The sequence below is a fragment of the Ciconia boyciana genome, chromosome 21 (assembly GCF_034638445.1).
Source record: "Ciconia boyciana chromosome 21, ASM3463844v1, whole genome shotgun sequence".
Lineage (NCBI taxonomy): Eukaryota > Metazoa > Chordata > Aves > Ciconiiformes > Ciconiidae > Ciconia > Ciconia boyciana.
Genome location: NC_132954.1, coordinates 2,148,541 through 2,170,330, shown reverse-complemented (window position 1 = coordinate 2,170,330; position 21,790 = coordinate 2,148,541).

Sequence of the window (21,790 nt, the reverse complement as noted above, 5' to 3'; positions counted from 1 at the left end):
AGATGTGCTTGTGTGCAGAGAAGCACAAACCCACAGGGAGCCCAGCTCTTCACATGAGCCATGGTGTCAGTCTGGGCATGTGTGTGCTTGGGATGCCCCGAAATCTGACAGCAGACAACTAGGTATGCGAGCGGGAAGAATACACACACCCCCCTGGGAAAGCCAGCTTTGCTTAGCCAAAAATATCTGGAGAAAGCTGTGGCACTCCTCAAATGTCTACATCCAGCAGAGCAGAGGACATGCTGCTGGGAATCAGTGTTGAAAGGCAGTAGGACGAGACAGCTCTGACCCAGCAGCAGCTGCGCAGCCCAGCTGGCAGGGGCAAGGAGTGGGCTGCAAGATTTCTGGCCCATCCCACCTCTTCAGTATTCATGGCTACCAATGAATATTTTACAAGGCTTGAAATATTTACGGTTGGAGTTGACCTTTTTTTGTTGCTGATACATCATGCATGGTTAGATGTGATCATTTCACGGTGACATTTACTGAGCCATGAAAAAGGCACAAATGCCACTGAAGCCACTCCTATGCTCAGCTCAAAAACAAGGAGGGGCAACCCTGAACAGATCCAACAGGTTGGTGTGTCCCCCGTCCCCATCCCCCGAGAAAGAGAGAACCACATTGTGGGAGCTCACTCCAGGACTTGAGAAGTGCTCCAGCTGAGATGGGTTGACCCATTCAGTGCTCAGAGCTGCCCCTCTGCCCAAGACCTTTATGTGTGTTTTACATGTCAAGGATTTTAGCAGTTCCCAGTCTCTAGCAGGCACTGGGGCAGGACATCCTGAAGCATGGGGACAGGTCATGTCCAGAGAGGGAAGCAGAATCCCACATCACTTATGAAAATGGCTGAGAGGAGTCCTGGGAGGAGAAGAAGTGATGCAGGCATTGCCAGTAAAGTCCTGGGACTTTTTTTAGGAATGGTTGTGTTTATAGCAATCTCCCAAAATCAGCCGTTGGCGTGGCCGGTGCATTTTCCTTGTCCCGGTTCAACACTATGAACTGTTATCCTAAAACACATGGTCAAGACACGGCAGTTTAACACACCGCCATGCATCAGCTGGGTCACAGGATCTGCCCAACACATAGGCTGGGACAGCTGGGGGAATGCCCCCTTCATGCAAAAAGACAGGAGGGATGAAGATAAGGGGCTTGGATGCTCCCCCATTGCATGGGAATGGCCTCCTCCCCAGAGAAAAAGCGATGTAACCCACTGCAAGTAGTCGAAGACCTGTCACATCCCCCACTTCTAGGCCAGACTTCAAGTGTCCAGACAGGGATGATACCTGATCTCCACTTCTGCCCCTCTTTGTAGGTGTCCCAATGCAAATTGCCATCAGAAGGGGCTGTGGGAGGAGCCTGCCCTGATATATCTACTGTCCGGGGCTGGACCTGAAGAACGTTTCCATTGCACGTTATGTTTTGCAGTTGAGTGACCTTCAGTGCCAGCCAAGCCCAAAGATGAAAGCGCTTCCTCCTGGGACCAAGAAAGGTTTAGAAGCCAGGAACAGGAGCCTGTCTGCCAGCAAAGCAGCTGGTGGTGTGCTCCCCTAGCTTGCAGGAGAACAAAGGGGCACCCCATCCTGCCTCAGCCCAAATCTGTGGGTTCCCATCAAGGATGGGGTCCTAGGACCAGCTCCAGCCCAGCAAAGCCCAGCGCAGCTCAGCCCATCACAGCTAGACCAAAACAGCTCTGCCTTTCCAAAGCTGCTCTCGGCTCTTCTCCCATCTGCTGCTCTCTGGCACAGAAGCCTTGGGTATCTGCCACCCAGGCCCACTTTGCATTCAAAGCCATCCCACATGTCTTGAGCTTCCACTCAGCCCAGAGCAGCTGCAATTCCTAAAAAAAAAAAAAATAAAGTGTCAGAAGATGCCACTTAAAGCAGCATTAAGCACAAGTGATCAGGCCATGCACCAGCAAAGGCTCCCAGTTGTACAGTCCTCAGCTACTCTGCTACAATTTTGAGAGAAACTGCTAACCCTGAGCTGACTTTGAGCTCATTTAAATCAAGGACTAATAACTCCTCTTCAGTTTTGCCCTCAGATACTTTTTCCCCTTCTTCTCCCCTTTCCAGCCCATTTCTCCTTCCCCCTTGGTTTTCTCCTTCCCTTTCTCCCCTGCCTTTTTCCCATAAAGAAATGAACTAAAGATGAAAAGTATCTGTTTTCTGTTTGTTTTGTGACTATTATTACTGTTCCCCATGCCTCCACTGTCTGAATTCTGGAGACAGGGCACAGTAAATGGGATGTTTAATCTTGCTGTCAGGGCCATATATCATTCCCCAAGCTCCTTCTGGGGTAACAAGAGCTGCTCAATTGACAAAACAAGCCAAGGAATGAATAAACCAACAGAAAACACTCAGCCTGTGCTATTAATCCACCCAGAGCCAAAGGCAGATGCAGGGAGGGAGAAACACACACCAGTGACTCCTGGTCACTGTTGCTTCCTGGAAGAGTTTTGGCCACGAGGAATGTGAGCTGCTCTGAGCACATGTGCCTTTCCCACAGCATCACCCCGCAGACATGCCGGTCCATGAATCTCACTGGCTTGCAACAGCCATGGGAAGCAGCAGCACTTTCTCCTCCTCCCACGAGTTTAATTTCCAGGGGGAGATGGACTTAATTTCTATCTCCTCCAGGGCAGGCAGTGGCTTCCACTGTATCTCGAAAGTGCCTGATGTGTTAGGAGGTGCTGCTGTCACCAGGAAGAAGGATTCATTAAGGTGATGGAGGGCTGAGTGGAAGTGGCAAGCAAGGGTTGCATTTTGGGAGCAGCCTGGCTTGGCATGATGCCTGTGGTGTTTTGCTGCAAGCCTGCTGCACACCCAGCAAATCAGTCTGCTTATTGCGAGCGAAGGGGTGCCTTTGGGTACCAGCGTGTCCCAGGTGGCAGCAGTTCACACGGACACTGGCAGGATATTTATCTCTGTGCTTTCAAGCTGAAAACAACCTGTCAAACTAAGCTTCTCTGTTAGGAGCTGAACCATGATTTCTTCCTACGTCCCCTTCTGAAACAACCAGTAGTGACCATTTTTAAGACCTCCCACAGGGATGCTGAGGCCAGCGCAAAGCCAAGAGGTCTCCAGGATGAAGCCACCCAGCCCTCACACCATCCCAGCCATGGAAACACCCGAATATGGATCCAAACACCTCACCTGCCTCCAAGCCTCAGATACAGTCCTTGGAGACCTTGGCTTGGCCATGGCAATGGCTTGGCCATGGCAATGCCTTGTCCATGATGAGGCATAAGGAGATGGGCAGGAGGATGCTGGACTAGAAAGGATGGGCTGAAAGGCTTTTCCCACTTTCCTGGTGCCTGACATATTCGAGATGCAATAATCCAACAAAAATAGGAGCAGCAGCGATCGATAACATGGTGCGCTCAAGGTGAAAGAGCCGGGCACTGGTAGAGATTCTTTGCCATTCAGCCGGGTATCAGCACATCTCTGTGATAAATGTATGTTGCATGTAACATGCATCACACAGGACAGACTTGCTGCTGGGAGCAGGGTGGGGGAGCTACCTCCTGGCCCTCAGCCAGGCACAAAGGAGGGGGTGGGAAGTGCCGAGCTAACGGCAATGTTATTTTGAGATTCCTGGACAGATTATTACTGATAGGAGAGGTCCCTGTATTCAGAGGAGGCTTTCCATCCTCTCCACGGGGGAGGACGGGAGCATCTCCAGGAGGCACGTGCCCTGTAGGCCATTACAGCATTCAGGATGATGAAGATGTTTGTTAATGGAGCTGAGGTAAAAGGCTAGACTCATCCAACTGTGAGAAGTTTCTGGAGATGCCCACCAGAATAATAATTGCAGCATTAAGCATTCGGAGGGTACTTAGCAATGCTATCTTATCAGGCAGGACTGTAAGACGGCCAATAATGCATGCACACAGCTACCCGATCACAGAGGCGGTGGAGCAGTGGCGGGGGAAAGAAAGGAGAGGGAATTTAAAGCATGTCTAACTGCTCAAGCCATGGGGGTGGGGGACAAGAGAAAGAGAGATTATTTCAAAGGTGAATGGAAATGCTTTTAAGCATAAACAAATGAAGCAGCTGAGATCCCATATCATGATGGGAATGGATACCGAGATCAGGGTTATGCCTCTGCATTTTAATGGGGAACATCTGCCAAGTCTGCGTGGTCGGTGGAGGACAGAGGCTTTCAGGGAATTGCTTTCTTTCACCTGCAGGACTGAAAGACCTCATCCCACCTTGGCTTGGGCAACCCACATCCCCCTCCTGCCGGTCTCTCAGGTGCCCAAAGCCTGGCAGGAGCATACAAATGGGGTCTGGGTGCAAGGAGAACTCATGTCCACATATGCACTGTCTGATGGGATGTCTTCAGCAGAGCCCACAAGAGCAATTCTCAATGGAAATCAGTTCTGCAAAAGCAGAAAGATTCACCTCATTGTGCACAAAGGCTTTACTAACCCCTGCAACAGCTGGGAGGTTGTATCACCTGGGTGATCTCTATTTTGGCCCCATCTCTGACACTAAATTCATGACCAATTACTTTAATACATTCACAGCAGTGCCTTCCCTGTACCTCAGTTTCCCCTGCCTTGAAATGGCAATGCCACTTCTTGATATCTTTGACCAGACAGTTTGAGGTGGGGGAGTCAGCTCTGAATGGTGCAGAGCAGTGCAAAATTACAGTGCTAATCAAAGCTAATGGTTATTCACATATTTAAAGCTGTAGCGGACCAGGCAGGGCACTCAGCACACCAGGATGAAACCCTAAGGGTTTCAGGCACTCACTGCTATTCTTATTTATACAACCAGTTGATCAACAGCCATATGCCTACTGTAAGAGCTAGAGCAAGGAATGCAGGACATGGGGAAATTAGAGAGAAAACATCTGTGTTCAGAGACATTATTTAGAAATGACATTCAGTTCACCAGGAACTGAACCAGGAGCCCTGAGCTTGCTCTGCACAGTCACGGGCTGGCATAGGGCCTGCGAGGTCAGCTCTACAGCAGTGTGGGATTAAAAAAAAAAAAAAGTAAAGGAAACCATTAAAAATGCAGCCGTTACTTCTCTTAAGAAGACATTCTCTCTGCATTGCCTTTCCCCACACCTACACAAGCAGCAGCATGTTAGAACAGGACCATGGCACCCTCCTGAGCAAAGATTAATAGGGAAAAAAAAAAAAAACCCAAACAAAAAAACCCCCCACAACCTAGATAGGGATCTGCTGTCACTTCCAATCAAAACACTCATCAGCATCCTATTTTCCCCCAAACCGTCACCAGAGCTGCAGTGCTACGGCTGCCCCCTCTCCACGCTCCCTGTTTGCAGCAGGGAGGTGAAGGACGTCAGCTCCTCCTTGGCAGGTTTCCCAGCACTCAGACCTCACCACCGAGGACCCACCAGCTCTTGGTCTGGGCAAACTGGGCCAGCGAAGCTCCCCCAGTTCTCTGCCTCTCCAGTGTGGGATCTCCCACAGTCCGGGTTCCCGTTAGTCTTCTACAGTTAAAGTCTGTTTAATTATTAGCCTTCACATTGCTTCAAAAGCAACAACAAAAAAATGCCTGTAAAGTTGCAAAACTGAGCACTGAGAAGGAGGAAGTGCCAAATTTTGCCACCTCTTCACCTAAAGCTAGCTGTGGGATGACACAACCAGCAAGGTCCCAGAACCCTGGGGCTCCTGCTCCCCTTCCTGGCCTCATCTGAATTGCACGAGGCTAATGGAAAGATTCCCTTAAATTCACCCCCCTGAGATATTGGGGGGGTTGAGGTGGCTCTGGCACCCTTCAGAGATGCTTCCTCCATCCCAAAATACATCTCTGAAATAACTAGAATGATTCACTGCTTGCTTCAGTGAGAGACCTGGGATGAAATCCAGTTTTGATGGCTAGCAGAGGAGAGGTGAATTCCTGCCTAGTGTTGCTGGTAAGTCCTGGTGTAGTTTAGATTACTCAGAAAACAAAGGGGAGAAAAAGTGACTCTGGGTCCTAGTTAAATAGCAGCTGAACAAAACTGAAAGAGAGCCTGGGCTGGAAACATACAGCAACAAGGGTGTCCTAGAGCTAAGAAATATACGGCACACAAGGTCTAGCTCAAGACACTGCAAAGAAAAGAACTTTTCCTGGATTTTTTCCTTGCTTTGAAGAACCCCGTCTCGGCATGTGTGAAAGCCACTAGACAATCAGTCTGGATTAGTGAGACATCGGATTAAAACAAGCGCCAAGAACAATGGTTGCTGATGATAAGATTGGATTTAGGTCACATTAAAACACTGTGAATAAATCATCCCACTAAAGACCAATTACACCAGATTCTTTGATTGACGAATGGAAAGAAAAAAAAATCTGATGCATTTCTGATGATTTCTAGGCTGCCCTTTAACCATTCTCTGCCAAGAACTAAGCACAACACTTTTCCAACAAAAGGCTGCGAGCAACTTTCTTGCTCCCTGAGGCTTTTGAAAGAGTGGTGTGGGACAGAGCAGAAACAGGCTCAAATGCACTTTTTCCAATTTAACCTAGAGCAGGTGAGATTGTGGCTGTGGCTGTCTGCAGCCTGGTGGAGGAAGGACCAGACTGTCTCCCTGTGCAAGGAAGATGAGCTGTCCCCTGACCCTCACTTTGTATAACTCAGCCCAGCTCCCCTTTTGAAAGCTCCCTCTTAAAACCCACGGCAGGTCTTTCCCCCAGATTTATACATACAGAACCTGTAGAAGGTAGCCTGGCTTGAGTCTTCTCCTGAAAGCTTCTGTGAGATCTTTTTCAGCTTGTGACACTCCTTTTCTGGGATGCTTCTGTTCTTCCCCAGGCAGCTTTGCCTCTCATCCCTCCTCTGTCCCATCTTCTCCCTCTTAGTGATTCTGTTCCTCCATTTCCAACAACTATAATAACTTCTATTTAAACTTCAGGAGGTGGAAACTAGTCCCACTGAAATCAAAGGTTAAACTACCACTTTTTTTTTTTTTTTTTTTTTTTTAGCAAAGCCAGGATTTCATCTTAAATCACACCTTAAAATAAAGAATAAATACAGGGATCTTTAAGCTGGGTAATACATGTTCGTCCTGGCTTATTGTGCTAGATGTATAGCTTCCCACAGCCAATAACCTTTATCCATCTCATACATCAAGTGCCTTTTTATTTGCCACCAGTTATTGTTGCTTGATCTGTGTTCACTGAGCTCTTAAACTATTATTTAAAAAAATAATCTCCCTATTGTCTCTCTTGAAGATACAAAGAATAATCCAGGAACAAAAGGAAATTCTCCCTCTTAATGGTTCATCGAGTTGGATACAAAGCTCAGCCTGGCAAAGCCCAAGTAGATTGCAGAGAATTCTACCTGCTCTAAGCAAATGGTTCATCCTAGACTTAACCAAATGCCCACCCTCCCAGCAGCCTCTCACCCACCACTGCCCAGAGCCCCAGCACCCTAAATCTCCTATTAACTGTTGCACCTTTGAGGGCACCCTCAAAATCCAGGCTTAGACAGTACAGAAACTCTTCTGCAAATGCGTGTCCCTACATGTGCACGCATGCACACGCAGAACGTGCTAAGGGCCATTGGGCAGCGACTCTCCTTTCGGATCCTGGTCCTTGAGCCCTACAAAAGTTTTCCTGGGTCCTTGTTTACCTTGGGAAGTCACAGCTAACCATGCCTTCCATGGGGCAGGCACTGGCACAGCTATGTTGGTGGCTGGGCATTGGTAGTTTGTTTTAATGATCCCCCAGGCTGATGCGGAAAGGTTCCTATTCTGTAATAAATATGCCTGGACTGCCCTCAAGGTGAAGGAGAAAGGATTAGTTAGTAATCTTTTCTGATAGAGAAGACCAAGTTAACAAGTTTATTGATTTTGGTAAATAAAGCTCTTTATGTTGCTGCCTTGTTTATATAAACACAAACATATATTTAGATAAAGCGCATATTGCCAGCCCTGTGTGCTGTGACTCAGCAGCATCCCTGAAGCACGCTGGGGCAAGCCACCCTTGGAAGTTCTTGAATTCGGATCCCTTGCTGCTCCCACCAAAATTATTGCTGGAATATGCCATATCTTTGCTAAATGCCTGTGAAGCACTTATTGGTTCTTATTTCATTTCCAGCAAAAAACATGAGAAGCTGAGCAGAGCTCAAAGGCAGCTTGCTCTAACCTGCCTCGCCATGGGGGACGTGCTTGCTAGGAATCAATGGCATAATCCATTTTGTTCTGTCTTGCAATACACTCTTACATTTAATCCACAAGGGCACTGTAGTTTTGGTGCCAAATTAGTGCTGGCACAGAATATGTGCATCACCTGCGCCTGGGAAATCACCTTTACAAATTCCTAACTGTATTGCGTTTGGCATCTTTTACAATACAGAGGTTACACAGAGTTTAGTTACAGCTTTGACATCAGTGCTGAAGCACCATGGGAATTTGGTTCACAGCCTGACATAACACAGAAAACGACCTTCCTTCCTATAAAGATATGAATTACAGTAGATCTTTAAGTATATACTACTAGCCACCGTAACGCAAGAATATGTATGATTAATCACATGATGGGCACATGCATATTCCTGTATCTGTATGGCAGCCCCAGTACAGTCTGAAGAGCCTGGCAACATTCACATCATACAATAAACATATTCTTGATTAACAACATTCTGTATTATCCATATAATCAGTCAATCACTGATTTCAGTTTCATAAACTGGTGACCAGGTAAGGTTAGGAAGAACTCAGCTTTTAAAAAACTAAATAGAGGAGAAAGAGAAGTGAAAGGGAAATCAATAAAAAGATTAAGACATTTCTATGAGTCACCTAAATGAGACAGCTACAAAGGGGGAAAAAAAGTATTTGTCATTATAATATAAGCAAAAGGGTAGATGGTTTCATGAAGTATTTTTTATTCTTTTCCCAGATTCTGCCTACCTAAAATTCTTTGAACAATGAACTCACTAGAGGAGTCCAGACATTAAAGCCTCTCTCCCAAAAGACGCATTAGAAGACCAGCAGGGCTTCCAGCAAAACTAGACTCAACTTTCCTGCTCGTTCGAGAGCAACCATCAAGCATAAACTAACACAAATATTTAAAAATCTTTCAGGGTTTCTTTATACATTGCAAAGAAATCACAGCATGACAGAATTCACTTTCTAAAAGACATCCTTTGAAGGTCACCTTAAAAAATCCCACGAGAATGCAAAGCATGGAGCAAAGACCAAAATGCCTTAAAAGGAACTTTCCTGGCCATCAATTCAGCCCTTGCTATTGCTGGCAGCCACATAATAAAACCTATTCATAAAGCCCATTTTAAACTACGTGGGCTTCTTGCCGCCACCGCTCCTGCTGGAACCTGTTCCAGGACCTCACTCCTCCAAGCTTCAAGACCTTCTAATTTCCGGACTCGGTTTATTGATGGCCATTTTGTAACTATTTGGTCACGGGCCAGCCTCATCCCTTGGTTCTCCTCCTTGCAAGGCATATCCCTGCGCTGTGCTGCTCTGCTCGAGGACAGCCATCGCATCTGCTCCCGCGCTTCCCTGGGCAGACCAAGACGGGATGTGGGGAGTGCTTGCAGCAGAAGGTCCCCCCATGGCCCCTCTGCAGTCAATGGGGTGAGAAGTGGCTTTTCCAGAGGGAGATTTGGAGCAGATACCTTGGCTTCTTGCTCTGAACCACCTGCTGAAGAAGTCTTTCTCTTTTCATTGACAGGGCAGACTTTAAAGAAATTAGGCTGCCTAAGCTGAAGTAGTCTTTTATGAATAGCTGTCCCCCACTCTGCTGTTGAGACCCTTCCTCAGTCATCCCCGAAACCCAGATCCAGCCTGAGTCCCCTGTTCAGACAACCTGCAAACAGGGCAGCGAACACCTCCATGTGTTAGATCAGTCATATAAAGCCATGAATTAGCCTCATCAGGAAGGGAAAAAATTTCTCTGGTAGGCAAGCTCCAGGTTATACCAGTCTTCATACTGGTACTGCAACGCTGCCCTCAAAGGAGAGAAGGTCTCCTGGGAGAATGAATAGAGCGAGCTGTCATGCGGGGAACCAGAGAGGAGACAAGACCTTGTAGGTTTTACCTGGATATATCTCCCTACCCGAGTTCTACATCAGGCGGAGGTGTACAGCTGGAGAGAACAGTATTCATCTTCTCCAGCAACATCAGAGCAAAATCTACATTTTACTGGTCTCCCGTAGGGTTTTACAGCAAGACAGATACCTGGCAGCACAGGAGCTGATGGGCTCTACAACGTCTCCGCTGCAGTGGTCTGAACAGCATTGTCAAAATCTCCAAGAGCAGGAAATAATTGAAGCGGAGACAAAGATCTTCAGGAAATTCTAGCAGCTTCAGTAGCAATTCTAGTGTAAACAAAACTGAATTAATTTTATGTAAGAAAACATTGTATTTGATTTTTATTTTAAATGGATTTTTTCACCCCAGGATCATTTTAATTGTGTGTGTTTTTTCTTATGTTTCCAGTGTTTAATGACATTACTTCAGTGACAGTACATAATATGACATGCCACTCCATGTTAGTGGTGACAGAAAGAACACGACGCATTAGCTGCTACTCCTGCACACCATAGTGTGACAGACCGTGTCATACTGGAAATGCAGGAACCAATGCAGATTGTACTTTTATTTTGACCATTTCCCACTTTTTGAACAATTAAGCCAGTTTCTACTTGCTACTGATTCAGAGAAAATTTTCTAAGGAGTCGCCTGTTTGCTCTGTAATGAAAATTTGACACTTCAAAGGAGAAAAGAAGACAAGTACTTAGCACACTAATTAGAGCAGAAACTATTTTCAATATCCGAGGAAGGTGATTCCAGTTTAACACTGAGCAACACTACAGCTAGCTACTGCCACACAACCCTGCATTCTCACCTACATTTAAAGATCTCAAAGCCCCTTGCAAACATTAATAAGTTAAAATTGGTTTTTTTTCTATCTCCATTTCAAAGGCAGTTGTAAAAGGAGGGAGGAGAAGGATAGGGATGAAGGGACTACAACTGTGGAGGAGCTAAAATGGTTTTCCCAAGGCACCACATACATCCCTGAGCAAAACAGAACCTGTGGCTTCTGTCTTCTAAACACCACTGCTTAATTCACTGGAGGCTAGAAGCTGGGAAATGGCAGCAAAAACAAGGAATGGCTGAAAAATAGAATATATTATCCATAGCCCAGTACCCCGACCTTCCTCACCTAATAACCTGTGACATTCAAAAAAAGAACAACCTTCACAAATGCCCTGAATATTCCTGTCCTTTGGTCATTGCTAACTGCTCCATAAAATGCATGTTTATGCCAGTTTTGGCAACAAATTTAGCCTACTAAGAGTGGTTACATTACTGTTTACTGAAGAAAATCACTGTTTCCATTTTTGCAATGCCCAGGCAGTATTTTAGGTGCCATAATATTTTCTTCTGTGTGTGCAGGGCAATCCCTTAGCACCTCGTGTGGCTGCAATTGTTTTATATGTAGATCTGAGACCAATGCTCTCCCAGGCACAATCAGAAATGGTAAAAGAGCTGCTAATAATGGGGATTTCTCCTGCACTCCTGTGTCAAAAGCTTGTGGCTTTCCAGGCAGGAAAATCCAAGCTTCCTTTGAAACCCTGCATCTTCAGAAGGTTCTCGCTGACCATGACATGCAAGAAAGCCACAAGTAGGAAATCCCTGATTGCCATGGATACAGCACTGGCTCTGTGAAGGGCTTTGAGAAAAAACAGAACAGCAAGAGCTTGCAAGTGCAAAGTGCTTGCAAGGTTAGAGGAGCAGACACAGTCCCAGCCTCCCCCGCCATGAATTGCCCTGGCATTAGGGATGGAGCCCGGCTCCCTCCTCCCAGCAAACCCTGCAGTGTCCTGCAGATGTTGGTGTGAAAGCCATATGCGCAGCTCTGACCCACAGCTCTTTCCTTGCTTTACACCTCTTGGCTGGCAGGTCCCAAATTCTTCAGATCAATGTCCTATTTCCTACCCTGAAACTTCTAGGAGACCATCACAGATTCCTCTCACCCCATGCTTGAGTAGCAGGAGGGTACAATGTGCTGCCCAGCGTGGCTCCATGAACAACCTTCAGGTCATCATCCTCCACATTTCAGCAGGAACCACTTCTGTAGCTCTCAGGGCCTTGGGTGAATGCAGAAATTGTATTGGCATCATCAACATGTTGCAACCCTCCTTCAGACCTCTAGATTATACCATTATAACCACACGAGCAATCGCAGCACTCACTGCCAGGCTGGAGGGTTGAGTCCATCTCCAGTGAGAGGTTCCCAGAGCAGTGACACCAGTCCTCTGCGTATGTCCCCCTTCCCTTTTCCTTCTCTAGGAAACTTCACAGCTCATCTCCACCCAGGACATGGCTCTGATCCATCACCATGTTACTCCAGTTCTATGCGCTGTAATGCCCCAGACTGGAGCCAGGAGCCACGCCACATCATCTCTGCCCCGTTTACCCATGGCTGCATGCTGTGGGAATCCCTGGCTCCTGCCCTTTCACCCTCAGGGCTTTCATGGGGACACCCAAAATGCTCAGTATGAGGCAATTTGCTCCCAACAACATCTGACACTCAGCAGGTCCTTACGATGGCCAAAGACTTAGAGGTAAAGGCAGATGTAAGCACAGGGCAGGCTGGCTCAATCTGAGAAGAGCCAAAGTGCTTCTTGTCTTCTGTGTCACTCCAGAAAACAGTCTGATTTTCCCAGGTCTGGACTCTGTAGAGTGGGATCAAAGTGCTTCCTTCTCAGAAGGGCATCAGGCAGTAAGGACGTGAGAGCTGAGAAATCCTGGAGCTTGTCTAAGTACCAGAGCCTGAGAGAGTTCTCCCTCTGCATTGATTTCTTTTTATCTTTTCCCATAAATCAGTCTCTTCAACTCTTACGTCCTTTTCTGTTGCTTTTCTCTTAACACGCTCCAATCCATCAACATCTCTGTGATGCCAAATGCCCACAAATGAACGTCCTGTGCCATTCCTAGCTCAACACAGCTGTCGAAGAAAAGGACTAAATTCCCCAGCAGACTTTGAGTTGGGTGACATTTCTGAACACTTGATAATGGAAAATTTCCAGTTCTGCCCATATATATTCCGGGACTAAAACAAAGCCGATGGGGACTGTTCAGTCTACAACAGGCAGATAAGACTCGACACACCAGCACCTGCTCTGTAAATCCAAACATCACCAACATAATTTTACAAAACCCCTTCATCCTAAATAATACAATAGATGTAAATGAGGACTGAGGTGTTGATATATCAACATTGTATACTGACATCTCATCTACATATTTGCAGTCACAACAGATTCAAAGATTGATACTGATACCCAGTATAGTTTTATGATATCTATTAAACGTATTACCCTCTCCATCAGAAAGCTATATGTGACAGTGTATTCTCTCCTGAACCAATACGAGTAGGGCTGGGAGTGGGAGAAGTCATTTAGAAAGAGTGCTCTAAATGTCAGGTCTGTCATCTGTGTTATTAATATGTCATAAGTGGACTCTAGGTGATGCTTGCTGTGAGATGAATATTATGAATGGAACAAACTGCATGTACAATTAATATTCCTCTTGATATATCATTTGTAAGTGTTTTAGAGAGGCCATAAACAAGAAAAGCTTGCTTAGAGATGAATGAATTAAAAGGAAGGGAAATTAAGAAAGAAAGAAAGGGGGAGGGAGGGACTAAATCCCCACATCTGATGATGTCCCATAGACCACCACTTGGAGTTGGGGCTCAGCATGGGGCAGGCAAGATGGACTGAGCTGTTCCTTTCTTGGCTGCTATCCTTTTAGGTAACTCAATTGCTGTCTTAGAAAACAGGTAATGATCCCAAGGAGGTCATTAAACCACGCAGTCAATTCCCATCCTCCTGATGCCACCATCTAACCCCACTTCCAGGAACAGTTTGAGGTGGACAATCCTCAAAGCCAGATCTGTGGAGCATGATCTTCCCTGGAGGAAATAATGAGAACTAGCAAGCAAAAAGAGAGGTGTGAAAACAGACGATGACTAAGAAAATTAACCTGCTAATCATCCCCCTGGTGTGATGGAAGCACGAAACCATCAGTCTGCATGCCTTGGGAAAGGAGGGAGACTTCCCAGGCAGCTTCTCAAAGACAGAGCCTGAGTTCAGCTGCCCTTACAAAACCTGCAGTCTCCTTCCAGGGTCAGTCTGGGACTGGGTCACTCTAAGTCTCTAAGCCCATTGCCACCCCAGTGCTTCATGGATGATGAACAGGTTGGTCTCAGCAAAGAGCTGGTAACAAGCCGCATCCACCACTTCAGTGGTCTGTATCCAGTACATTTCTTAATGCAATACAAAATAAGGTTCAGCAGCTGGAGGCATTGGATAACGATTGTGATTCTTCCATGGGGGAAGCCTGTCTACCCCTCAGCAGGTTTTGGGGCTGTCAGTAAGGCATGCAGGGGATTCACCAACCACAGCAGTGTTAGCCTCTCTTGAACAGGAGGGATCAAGAAATAATTTGGTGAAGCAAAGACCCCTTCCTACCTGGTAAAGGGCAACAGGAAAAGAATCTGAATCTGTAGTAAATGCAGCAAACTCAGTTCATCTTCCTGAGGCAATAATATCATCTGGCGTAGTGCAGTGACCCAGGATCGTAGGGTCTCAATGGGCTTCACCTCCCTTGGGCCTTGGGAGTGGGAGAAGTCATTTAGAAAGAGTGGCCTTGGGCCCCCTTCTGCTAAGCCATCAGGCACCACACTTGGCTAATAAGGGAGGTCTTAAAACCAAGCAGAGTAAATGAGCTGGTTCATCAGCTGCAGAGAAGGAAGAGGTGGACAGACTCAGCATCCCCGTGGAAACAGCCAGCATTGCTCCAGAACCAACTGCTGCACTTTGTGCTGCTGGCTACATGCATTTTTTGTTTTCCTAAGAAAACAGCAGGATGCCTGGGGTGCAATATCACCCCAGCAAATAATCACTTCCCAATATCACTTCCTAGCAAATAAATGCCAGCAGCCTTTCCCTCCCTCAGACCTGCAAGCTGTGCTGGCTTCACATCTTCTCTCCCAAGGCCAGGTAGGAGCAGCAGAGAGAAGGAACAGCCAGCAGTGTCCTCTCCATCCACGCACCCCTCCAGGGCACAGGACTATGCTCAGAGCATGAGGAAGGGCTACAGGGAGAGCAGGTTGGAAACGTAACTCCTCAGCACTCATTTGCCCTCATTACTGCATGTTTTGCAGACATCCTTGGGCTCCCCGCAGCTCTAGCTGGGTAATGAGGAGATGGCAATCTTGGCCAGTTACTTCAGACATATGTCTGTCATCAGCCACTCCTGGAGGGACCACTCTGCTGTGGGGACAGAGCTCTGCTGGCCACGGTCTAGATGGGGATTTCTGGCATGATGTTGGATAGTAATAGTCAGCCAGATCTCCTTTCTGAGCTTGCTTTTGAAGAAAGGGGGTTAAATGCTGTTATCTCCCTGGGTATAACCTGGCAGCTCCTAAAACCCCGGTCAGGACAACTCAATTATATTTTGAAACATCCTGAAAGTAATGGAGAAAATGTTAGTTAGGGCAAACCAGGTAACGTCTAAAATCGCACTTCTGGTCCTTGTTTAGAGAAAACCTAGAAAAGTGTGTGTCCTGGGGATGAACAGAGACTGCAGAAAGATCAGGGTGAGGATGGAAAAGGTTGAATCCCACTGGGGGAAAACCTGAAGGATCATTTTGGCCTGTCCCCTGGTGATAGGTGCTGTATAAAAATAGAAGAGCAAGTCGACACAGTCTAAATAAAAGATGAAAGGCAGCCAGTGAATACAAAAGACAGCCAGCAAAGCACCCAGGTAACAACACCGTAATGAGCACAGTGCCTATTATATGCCAGTAGTAATTCCAGCACATGAATGGCCTCGCCTCCGTCTCCTTTCCCAAGCCTCCCTATAGAGGGACATCTGAAAGCTGATAGCATCTGTGTTGTGCCTGCCCTCTGGACAAATTGAGGACTGTAGTCTCCATAGTTAACAGCCTGGCATCTCCCACCAGAGTAAATTCACACCAAATGCGACATGAAAAAACAGCATGCAGTGTTTGTGCTTCGTATGAGTGACAAAACCACTCCTGACAGCCCGACTTTGCACTGCCTTCGTGCTTTTCAAGCACGCATCCCAGAGGATTTCTCTCTTGACAGGGCCTTCCACATGCTTTTAATAGGGGCTCAGATCAAACGGGGCCATGGAGGATCAGAGAACTGGAAAAGCCCCCGGTGCCCGGCCGTGAGTAGTATGGTCTTCAGTGAACTAGAGCCGGCTGCTCTGAAGGAAGACCATGCTCGTCTTCGTCATGCCTGGAACAGTCTGGCCCTGCCTAAACCACACAAATTCAGTTTGTTCAATCTCGAGGAGGTGAATTCAAGCCCAGGTCAAGTTTTCAGAGCCAAAGGACTTAGGACAGTTGTGTCCCTCATGCTTGTAGTGGAGGAGCTCAGATTTGAGCTGGTATCTCTCCTCTTGTTTGGGTTCCCCACCAGGATAGCCAGCCCTTCAGCCTGCAGCTAGCCTGCCAGCCAGTGCCTAGGCAGTGTGCACCACCAAGGAGACTGGCTTGCCATAGGAAGCCCCATGAGTCCTGGGCACAGTGAATTTATAAAGGCTATACAAATCGCAGTCACAATACATTTCTCATACAATTCTCATACCCCATAAAATACCCAGACATAGGAACTAGAAGGAGGAAGGACCATACAGCCCCCTTCCATCACCAGTTATCACAGAAAAGCTAGTAAATCCAGAGGATTCAAAGCATGTCTGTTTTGCATATCTCCAGGCTGTAGAGCTTGACACCCAGAGCACAGATAAGCCTGTAGCAAAAGACCGAAAGCCCTAAATACAAAGTGTCACACAAAGAGAGACTGGTAGTGCCTCTCAAATGTGCCCTCCCCTTTTGCAATGGGAACACTCATGGATACACTGGAAACCATCTTGATCAGTCTTTTTTTTTTAAACACACACACCAGAACATAAAGAGAACAAAAAGGGCAGGCAAGAACCTGCAGAAGATCAAAAACTCCTCTACTCTTTCAGTTCTCTCCAAGGAACAGCTCTGGGATCCTGCAGCAAGAGCCATCGCTGCCCGGAGTGCTCAGAGGCACATCGCCAGCACTGCGTTTCGATGCGAGATGGGACCAAATGAGTGGATTCCACACCACCAGCCCTTTCACTTCATGATGTGTCAGGGGTCCTACAGAGTGTTATCAAACCTGATGCTTCTCACCTGCTTGCTGAGCCAAGCGTCGTTGTCCCACCGGGTAAAACACAGTACAGAATCTACAGAAGAACAAAGCCAGAACTTCAGTTAGATAAACTAATGATGCTCCATTGACTTACACTAATGCTTCACTGATTTACATGTGCTGAGATCTGCTCAGACAGCAGTGCTGGAGCTTTTCTGGAGAGGAGTCCCTTATAAAACAAGAGGGTTGCGACACAATCACATGCAAACAGGAGCGCCCATTTTACCCTTCATCTGATAGTGCAGCTGGGCACCCAACTTGAAAATTAACTTAATCCCAGACAGATCCAGTACAGTCTGAAAGCTGAGTGAGCAGCTTGGAAAGTAGCATCCGCAGTGGTGGTGATGGGGGGAGAAAGCAGGACCCGCACCGCAGCTGCCAGCTGGCTCAGCTCTAGGGTGGCTGAGCACAGAAAAAGAGAGGTCTGACTCTGACCTGCTGTCTTTCCCAGACTCAACAGCACAGCCGTAAGAGGCTGATGGAGGCTGGACCCTGTGACCGAGCAGGGAAAAGATGCTTTGGCCAAAACACTAATTGCTTTGTTCTGTGCAAGGAACAGGAGGGAGGAACAATTTCACCATACTGGAAAGCCAGATGAGATGGACTTACTGTCTCCAGGAAGTCAGAAGAGATGGACTAACAGCCTGAGGGTTATGAATCTAGGAAGAGACAAAACGCAGAGAAAACCTGCCCTTGATCTAAGCCACGTTCCCAGAGAAGCATGAATAACAGCCCTCGCAGGCCTGGCTGGCTGCTCTCCTCTCCTTCCATTACGGGGAGCCCTCTGGGAGCCATTGTGGAGGCACGACTCTCATTTATTCCTCCGTTTACAGGGACTGGTCATTATTTACTGAAGATTCTCAGTGCCTCAACAGCATTTGAAACAAGTAGGAAGTACTGCATTTGTAAAGAGATAGTCAGAGATGACAGAGAAGAAAAGGCCCCCAGTAATTGCTCCTATCTATCATGCTGGCTTCTCTGCTTTGCTCACACCAGGCTCTGCTGCTCTTAATGCAGGCTACGGGCACTCCCCGGCTGGAGTGGGGATGGGTTGTATGCTTCTGCCTTCCCTTAATTCATGCCTTGCAGCAACACGTGTTATTTCTTTCAAAGACAAGCAAGATGGAAGCAGAGCCCGATTAATTCTGAAGATGGACTTTGCAGTGAGATGGGGTGGAAGTGAGAGGGTTGGGGGCAGGAAGGAGCACCAGACTCACCGTCTGCGCAAACACATGCGGGAATGTGCGCACACAGGTACACACGCGCTTTCTGCCAAAACTTGTGCTGTTGCTTGCCATAGTCCAGGCTCAGCAGCTCTCCATAAAGCAAACCTGTTGCAAAGCCCCGTGCAATGCTGGGAGTTTTTCAATCAAGTTTGATGAACATTGGAGCTATTATTTCAGGAGGGAGGTGGCTGTAGTGACTTCATACAAACCACTTCTTTGTGGCAATGCTAAGGAGTCATGAAGCTTGTACCTTTAATGATGCCATTGCAAAACGCTCCCAGAAGGATGCAGTTAAGAAAGCCTGGTGATAATGGGCATTAAAAAGACATTTTATCAGCTCTCTATTGGGTGGTAAAAAGCTGCTCAAGCAGGCATGTACCTGGGTACAGCTGCAACGATCCCACATGTTCTCTTCTTCTGCATCACCTCTTGCCCCAGTCTCCTCTGGTCTGTGGTTTCTATGGTTGCCATCGTTAGCGCTTTCTGTACCATAACTCTCATGCCATGCAGGCTTCTCTTCAACAGCCAGAAGGCTCACCTTTTCCACCACTGGAGCCCTTGACTGTCAGACAGGTACTTTCAGAGACACTAGCTGTTTCCACTGACTCAGGACATGAGATGTTCTTGTTCCTCTTTTCACCAGTTCTGCTGTTTCCTCACCTCGCAGCATTCCAGTTACACATTGCTGTTATTAAGGTAGCTGTGTGATTCATCCCAGCTGAATCCTGACCTTACTGAGCTGGTGGCTGCTTACACTCAATGCAGTGCCTGCTGAGAAGAGCGTATCATCCTAAAGAGACAAGACCAGACAGTAGGAAAGAAAAAGGTAGTTCATAAAGAGGGAGTAACTAAACCAAAACCACACAGACAATCAGTAGCAGACTCAAATCTCTAAGGCATATTTATCCACCTCAGTGATAGTTATTTTGGGCTCACTTCATACTCTCAGGAAACTTCATGGCTTACTTCAGCTGTGTTATTCCAGAAGTCTGCTTTAAGTTAAGATGAAGTATTCTGGAGTCCACTATTTGTCTCTACAGACCATATAAGGCACTTAGAGGTCTGGATTAGATGGACACATCTAGTTATGGTGAGATGGATCCCGTCCTTGGTTTATCAGGGCAAAGTCTTAATTCCTCTGTCTGTACAAACTGGGCAAACTAGCATCTCCCATAAGAACAATATATTCATTAAACTGCAATAAATACCTGTTGCCTTATGTCCATCTTCCAGTGCCTTTGCTTATCAGATAGAGTCCTTAAGCTGAGCGGGTATTTCCTAATAACAATGCAACGGTCTATTTGATGCAGGGGTTTCAGACTGTGTATCGCAAAGACACGCACTGGACAAAACATCTCAGTCTTTTAACATCACAATAGACCATGGCTGAACACATGACCCAAGACTAAAGCAGCATAGGATCAGGGAGAACATAAATCATTATATCCACCACACTATCCCTGCAGCTGGTGATGAGGAAACCATGTATGTTTATCTTCAGTTTGCCTTCACCTATGGCAAATAGCTTTTTCTTGATTTCTAATACAAACTATAGCTTTCCAAAATGTTTTCTTTAAAGTAGCTATTAAGAATGAAGGGATAAAGTTGCCATTTTGTGTCTCTAACACGGTACAGTATAACCAGCAGCTAAATTACAGCAGGCCAGACAAAAGGGCAATGAGTCTCCGCTAGCCTTGCAAAAAATTGCTCAGGTGCACTAATACATCTTCCTGAGCAATGGCTCCTCCAGTGAAATTCTGCTTGCTGAGGTGGTCCTTAATCAAAGAAGCAGCTATTACCTGTGACATGATCAGGAATTTGATGGTTTCCCTCATCATCAGCAGGGGAAGGAGAAATGCTTTACCAGAGTGGCTAAAAAAATCTTATAAACCCAAAGATCAAAGGCCTGTGAGAATAGCCCTGGAAGAGGGGACATCTCCCCCTGAAGAAGTGCCTGAGGAAAGGTGATCAGAAGAGGAGATATTCCTTTAGAGCATTTTCCAGCAATTCCTTTTCAGACAGCTCCCAGGCAGGTTGTTCTTAGCCGGGATGACCCTTTACGGGAGTCTTCCACCTCAACGAGCCTGAGATCATAATTTAGTGTTGAAAAGAGCTGGGCAACTCTTTAAGTGGTCATGGGATATCTGTAGGATGAACCGGCCACAGTTGCCCATTCTCCTTCCATCCCCCCAGAAAGCCCACCTGGAGAAAGAGCCTGGTGGATGCTGTGCAGCCCTCAGGTAACATGGGAATAAATGGTATGAGGTAGGAGTCATGCAGTGGCAGTACGCATGTGCCACATGTATATGAACACATAAGGGATGTCTTCTCTAGGGCTACTACAACAGCAGTTGTAAGAAGAATTTAGAGACACACATGGTAATAAGCTATGGTGGATCCAACACATGCATGTAATGGTCTTGATTTAAAAAAAATCTGTTCTTTTGTATGGGCACCACCAATCAGGATGAATTTGGTTTTTACCAGCTCTTCCTTCAGCATTCAGTGTATTCCTCTCCAGACCTCCTGTAGGCAGGCAGCCACCGGGGACACGAGTGCCTGACTTCCACTCTATTTCAGAACCAGTGACCTATATACGAGCTGTGAGCAGTGGATGCCAGTCAGAGCTAACGGGAGAAACACGCCTCGCCTTGGTTGTAGAGACACTCACACATGAAGGATTTCTGCCTGGGTCATCAACCCTTGCTGGCAGAGCTCGCTGATACCTTAGTTTCATGACACGGAGGAGTGCGTCGGCATGCGCCAGCGATGAAGCTGAGATCTGGCGAGATGCTATGGGTGGGATGCGGGTCTGTCCCACACCTGCCACTGCCAAGGCTGCGAGTATTTCAAATGCTGGAGAACAGGCTGTGTTAAAGAGGATGCAATCACGCACAGCTTGCTGACACCACAGTTAAGCAAATGGTGCCATTAGCAGATGAGTGGATTTTATTGGAAACTCCATATAAACCCTCCTCAGTCAACACTCCCTGCTTTAGGACCCCACGGACGGCTGCCCTTTACTGCTGCTGAGCTGCTCCCATAGGTCCTGGCAAGGGAGTGGAGTGGGATATGCTCAGTCCTGCCCCTCCCACAGCAAAACATTGCATGCCTGCAAGCAGTCTCTGCCAAACCCATCCTTCTTGAAACAGCCCACTGACAAGGACAAAGGGCCCCAGACTTCACTTTGGACGGTATTCGATCTTTGGAAACGCTGCTAACAGCACGATCCCCCTCCTGGGGGCTTCACAGCTGGTCCCAAAACCCCACTGTGCCCCCCACAAGGCAGGGACCCTCTCTGCCTTCCCCCTCAGCCCAAGCCATGCAGAGGGGGAAAAGCAATGTTATGTCCAGAGCCA